Source organism: Haematobia irritans, chromosome 1, assembly GCF_050003625.1.
Source record: "Haematobia irritans isolate KBUSLIRL chromosome 1, ASM5000362v1, whole genome shotgun sequence".
NCBI classification, from domain to species: Eukaryota; Metazoa; Arthropoda; class Insecta; order Diptera; family Muscidae; genus Haematobia; species Haematobia irritans.
This window is the reverse complement of record NC_134397.1, coordinates 169,138,530-169,145,145: the sequence shown is the minus strand read 5'-3', so window position 1 is coordinate 169,145,145 and position 6,616 is coordinate 169,138,530.

Genomic DNA, 6,616 nt, shown 5'->3' with positions numbered 1-6,616 from the left:
TATGTCGTGGTGAAATTCTGAGTCGATCTAGCTATGTCCGTCCGTCTGTGGAAATCACGCTAACTTCCGAACGAAACAACCTATCGACTTGAAACTTGGCACAATTAGTTCTTATTGATGTAGGTCGGATGGTATTGCAAATGGGCCATATCGTATAGCGCCCATATAATCCAACCCCAGATTTGGCTTGTGGAGGTTCTAGGACCAGCAAATTTCATTCGATCCGATTGAAAAATTAGTCCATAGCGGTCCATAATTATATAAATCCCCCAGATTTTGCTTGCAGATCCTCTTGGAGGAGCAAATTGCATCCGATCCGATTGCTATTTGGTACGTGGTGTCAGTATATGGTCTCTAAAAACTATGCAAAAATTGTTCCATATCGGTCCATAATTATATATAACCCCCACATGAACCAATCCCCAGATTTGATTATAGGAGCCTCTTGGAGGAGCAAATTTCATGCGAGTCGGTTTAAATTTTCTATGTTGTGTAAGTATATGGCCACTAACAACCATACAAAAATTTATCCATATCGGTCCATAATTATATATATAGCCCCCATATAAAAGCATATCCCCAGATTTGACCTCCTTAGAGGGGCAAATTTCGTCCGATTCGGTTAAAATTTTGTATGTTATATAAGTATATGGTCTCTAATGGTCTATAATTATATATAACCCCCACATGAACCAATCCCCAGATTTGATTATAGGAGCCTCTTGGAGGAGCAAATTTCATGCGAGTCGGTTTAAATTTTCTATGTTGTGTAAGTATATGGCCACTAACAACCATACAAAAATTTATCCATATCGGTCCATAATTATATATATAGCCCCCATATAAAAGCATATCCCCAGATTTGACCTCCTTAGAGGGGCAAATTTCGTCCGATTCGGTTAAAATTTTGTATGTTATATAAGTATATGGTCTCTAAAAATCATGCAAAAATTGGTCTATATCGGTCCATAATTATATAAACCCCCCATATAAACCGATCCCCAGATTTGACTTCGAGAACCTCTTGGAAGAGCATCTTCCTTGGAGGCGCAAATTTCATCCCAATACGGCTGAAATTTGGTACGTTGTGTTAGTATATGGTCGCTACCAACCATGTCAAATGTGGTCCATATCGGTCCATAGTTATATATAGCCCCCAGATAAATCGATTCCCAGATTCTACTTCTTGTATAGGTTTTTATTCTGCTTTTTTTGCCTAACTTCCAATTTAGAAGACGATGTTAAAGAGTTTTAAGATACCATATCATCGGTAAGTATTACCACAACCCAAGTAGTTCGATTGTGGATGACAGTCTTGAGTAGAAGTTTCTACACAATCCATGGTGGAGGGTATATATGTTTCGGCCTGACCGAAATTACGGCCGTATATACTTGTTCTTCTTGAGGTCATAGAATCCACCCAGACCATTTTCCGTATCCAGTCAAAATTGAGCTGCAAAAAACCGTTCTCATAACCTTATCAGCTGATTGAATTGTTTTTGCCTTCTTTGGGGCACTTCCCCTTCAGTCCATTGTTTGGATTGTTCTTTTGTCTCTGGAGTATAGTGGTGGATCCATGTCTCATCAACAGTTATGAAACGAGGTTTAAAATCCATCTCAAAAACGCTTTCGCGGTTTTGATCGACTGTTAACAAATGCGGCACCCATCTTGCAGAAAGCAAGACTTGTTCCACTTTCTGTGATAGTACCCAGCATTATCCATTAGAAGAAACAAGATACTGGGCTCATTTTTTCTTTCAGGCTTTCACCAAACTGTGAGAGTGTAGCTTACGGAACATACTCGCCTTCTCCAGGGTCTCTGCTTGGATGTTAGGCTACTTTAAATATGGCGGCTAAATTGAATAACTATAAAGAAAACCACCATAAAAAGAACAAGATGAGAAAATTACTTTCGAGGAATCACAATGCAAATATAGTATAGCAAGTGGACATCAATTCGATGCCATAAATTAGTCACATCCTCTACAACCTGACTTAACCTACTATACCCACATATGGTGGTGGTTTCAAGTTTGAACAAAAATGCGGAAGGACTTTTCGGCTACCGAAAATATGTTTTGGTGAAAATTTTGCAGTAGTACATAGGCGGAGAAGTTATTTATTGTTAGAGCTATACTCATTGGATACTTATGCCCCTCCAATCTCTTTTATTTGGTTTCTAGCTGTAAACTGCATAATTTCAAAGTTAATATAAATTGAATTTAAAATGATCAACAATCATAATAAATCCTTAAAGTTATTGGAACTCTAAAATTTCCATACAACAATTGTTTGTTTTTAATTGCAAAATATGCCCATTTTCAGCGATATAATTAAATTTTCAATATGCAACATGGATAATGTATTCACATTCATCAACTGCAATGCGGCAGCTAAAAACAATATCCTCATTTACAAGCTCATTGAAGAAGCAATTTGTGTAAGAGTACGTGTGATTGTATGTGTGTGCGAATGAATGTATGTATTTATTAAACAAATTACTGAATTCATTTGTAATTTCAATAACAAATTTTCAAATTTCTAAATTACACATTTGCGTAATTATACACACTTGCTCCTCTACAAGTTAGGTTGACAACTAGAGCGAACGTTAAATAATTCACAAAACCATTGCCATAGAACGGCGAAAAGTCGTTAGTATTAACAAACCGTTTTCTATTCGTAATTTATTTATTTACATTTATAAATTATTTATGAAAATATATAATCGTTTGTAATTCTAACACCCACAACATTTGCAGTTGGTTTTAGGACACTAGTCAACAAAAAGCGATGATATGATATGTCTTAGCAAAGTTCGGCTGGACTAGAGCACAAAAAACGTAAATATATAATATATCAGCCTCCGGGTCCGAATCAAGGGCACGTATAAATAAACATATGAAGCCATTGAGTTAATGATATTAATAGACCATATGTTTAAGTTTGTTTGAAGGTATCTTAAACCTTCTTAACATTGTCTTCTAAATAGGAAGTTAGTCCATATGGATTCCATATTAGATAAAACAAGTAAGAGCAGAGTTAAATTCGGCCCGGCCGACGCTTAAATACCCACCACCATGGAAATGCAGAGAAATTCTATCAACATTGAGTTTTTATACCCTGCGCCACACTGTGGAACAGGGTATTATAAGTTAGTGCATATGTTTGCAACACCCAGAAGGAGCCAAAATAGACACATGGTGTCTTTGGCAAAAATGCTCAGGGTATGTCCCTGAGTCGATATAACCATGTCCGTCTGTCCGTGAACACATTTTTGTAATCAAAGTCTAGGTCGCAGTTTTAGTCCAATCGACTTCAAATTTGGTACAAGTATGTGTTTTGGCTCAGAATAGAACCCTATTGATTTTGGAAGAAATCGGTTCAGATTTAGATATAGCTCCCATTTATATCTTTCGCCCGATATGGATTATATGGCCCAGAAGCCAGAGTTTTACCCTAATTTGCTTAAAATTTTGTACAGGAGAACAATTAGTACTATAGTCAAGTGTGCCAAATTTTATTGAAAATTTTCTATAGAAATAAAATTTTGACAAAATTTTGTATAGAAATAAAATTTTGTTAGATTATTTTTGGCGACATGGACTAATTTTTGTGTGATTACGCATGTTTGCTAGCGGCCATATACTAGCGCAATGTACCAAATCGGATGAATTTTGCTCTTCCCAGAGGTTCCGGAGGTCAAATCTGGGGATCGATTTATATGGGGGCTATATATCATTATGGACCGATATGGATCAATTTTTGGATGGTTAATAGACACAATATACTAACACGACGTACCAAATTTGAACCGAATCGGATGAATTTTGCTCCTTCAAGAGGTTCCGGAGGTCAAATCTGGGGATTGATTTATATGGGGGCTAATATAAATATGGACCTATATGGACCAATTTACCATATACTAACACCACGTACCAAATTTCAACCAGATCGGATGAATTTTGCTCCTCTAAGAGATTCCGGAAGTCAAATCTGGGGATCGATTTAACATATATGGGGGCTAATATAATTATGGACCGATATGGACCAATTTTCCATGGTTATTAGAGACCATATTCTAACACCATATACCAATTTTCAACCGGAGCGGATGAAATTTGCTTCTCTACGAGGCTCCGCAAGCCAAATATGGGTGTCGGTTTATATGGGGGGCTATAAAAGTGGTCCAATATGGCCCATTGGCAATACCATCCGACCTACATCAATAGCAACTACTTGTGCCAAGTTTCAAGTCGGTAGCTTGTTTCGTTCGGAAGTGATTTTAACAGACAGATGGACTGACGGACATGCGTAGATCGACTCAGAATTTCACCACGACCCAGAATATGTATACATTATGGGGTCTTAGAGCAATATTTCAATATTTGTGTTATAAACGGAATGACAAAGTTAATATACCCGCCATCCTATGGTGGAGGGTATAAAAAATATTTTATACCCTGCGCCACAATGTGGAACAGGGTATTATAAGTTAGTGCATATGTTTGCAACACCCAGAAGGATACGAGATAGAAACATGGTGTCTTTGGCAAAAATGCTCGGGGTGGGCTCCTGAGTCGATATAGCCATGTCCGTCTGTCCGTGAACACATTCGTGTAATCAAAGGCTAGGTCGCAGTTTTAGTCCAATCGACTTCAAATTTGGCACAAGTATGTGTTTTGGCTCAGAATAGAACCCTATTGATTTTGGAAGAAATCGGTTCAAATTTAGATATAGTTCCCATATATATATATATATATATATATATATATATATATATATATATATATATATATATATATATATATATATATATATATATATATATATATATATATATATATATATATATATATATATATATATATATATATATATATATATATATATATATATATATATATATATATATATATATATATATATATATATATATATATATATATATATATATATATATATATATATATATATATATATATATATATATATATATATATATTTCGCCCGATATGGACTTATTTGGCCCCAGAAGCCAGAGTTTTACCCTAATTTGCTTAAAAATTTGCACAAGAAGAACAATTGGTACTATAGTCAAGTGTGCCAAATTTTATTGAAATCGGTTCAGTTAGCTCCCATATATATCTTTCGCCCGATATGGACTAATACGGTCCCAGATGCCAGAGTTTTACCCGAATTTGGTTGAAATTTTGCACTAGGAGTACAATTAGTAGTGTAGTGAAGTGTACAAATTTTTATTGAAATCGGTTCAGATTTAGATATAGCTCCCATATATATCGTTCGCCCGATTTACACTCATATGACCACAGTGGCCAATCTTTTACTCCGATTTAATTGAAATTTTGCACAGGGATTAGAATTCGCATTGTAGCTATGCGTGCCAAATTTGAAATCGGTTCAGATTTAGATATATCTCCCATATATAGCTTTCAACCGATTTACACACGTATGACCACAGAGGCCAATTTTTAACTCCTATTTAGTTGAAATTTTGCACATGGAGCAGAATTAGTATTGTAGCTATGCGTGCCAAATTTGGTTGAAATCGGTTCAGATTTAGATATAGCTCCAATATATATGTTTTTCTGATTTCGACAAAAATGGTCAAAATAACAACATTTTCCTTGTAAAATCGCCACTGCTTAGTCGAAAAGTTTTAAAAATTACTCTAATTTTCCTAAACTTCTAATACATATATATCGAGCGATAAATCATAAATAAACTTTTGCGAAGTTTCCTTAAAATTGCTTCAGATTTAAATGTTTCCCATATTTATACCCTGCACCACACTGTGTAACAGGGTATTATTTTTTACGAACATTGTGTTCCACCCTAGTGCATTAGCCGACTTAAATTTTGAGTCTATAGATTTTGTAGAAGACTATCAAATTCTGTCCAGATCGAGTGATATATAAATGTATATATTTCGGACAAACCTTTATATATAGCCCCCAACACATTTGACGGATGCGATATGGTCGAAAATTTAGATCTACAAAGTGGTGCAGGGTATAATATAGTCGGCCCCGCTCGACTTTAGACTTTCCTTACTTGTTTATTATTGAAAAATTCCTCGATTTTTGTTTATATATACTCATATATTTTTGCACAATACTATATTTTATATTTATTTATATTAATATTGAAAACTATTTGAACACTATCGTCGTTTTTATCCGATTTGCCTGAAATTATAACGGATTTAGTTTTTATCGGTCCATTTGTTAATAGACCGATTTCACTTCTTCAGGGTATAGATCATAAAAACTGCTTGAAACTGAAAGTAAAATTTCCAGATTTTACTTTTTCTAATCATTTATATAATTGGGGTAAAATTCTACAGATTTTAGATTTCAAGGCATTATCTCATCATTTTCTTGCACACTACACTAGATGTTTATGATTCCTCTAAAACTCAAGCAAAAAGGGTTGTTATAAACCCAGAATCTGATCAAGTCTTCATAGGTAGAATCTTTAAATGTATCTTCGTGAAGCGTACAGGTTGAACTGATCTGCTTAGGAGAATATCTGTCATCAAACCCCCTGAAATTCTAATTTATTATCAAGTAACCCGCTATGACGAAGAGTTTTC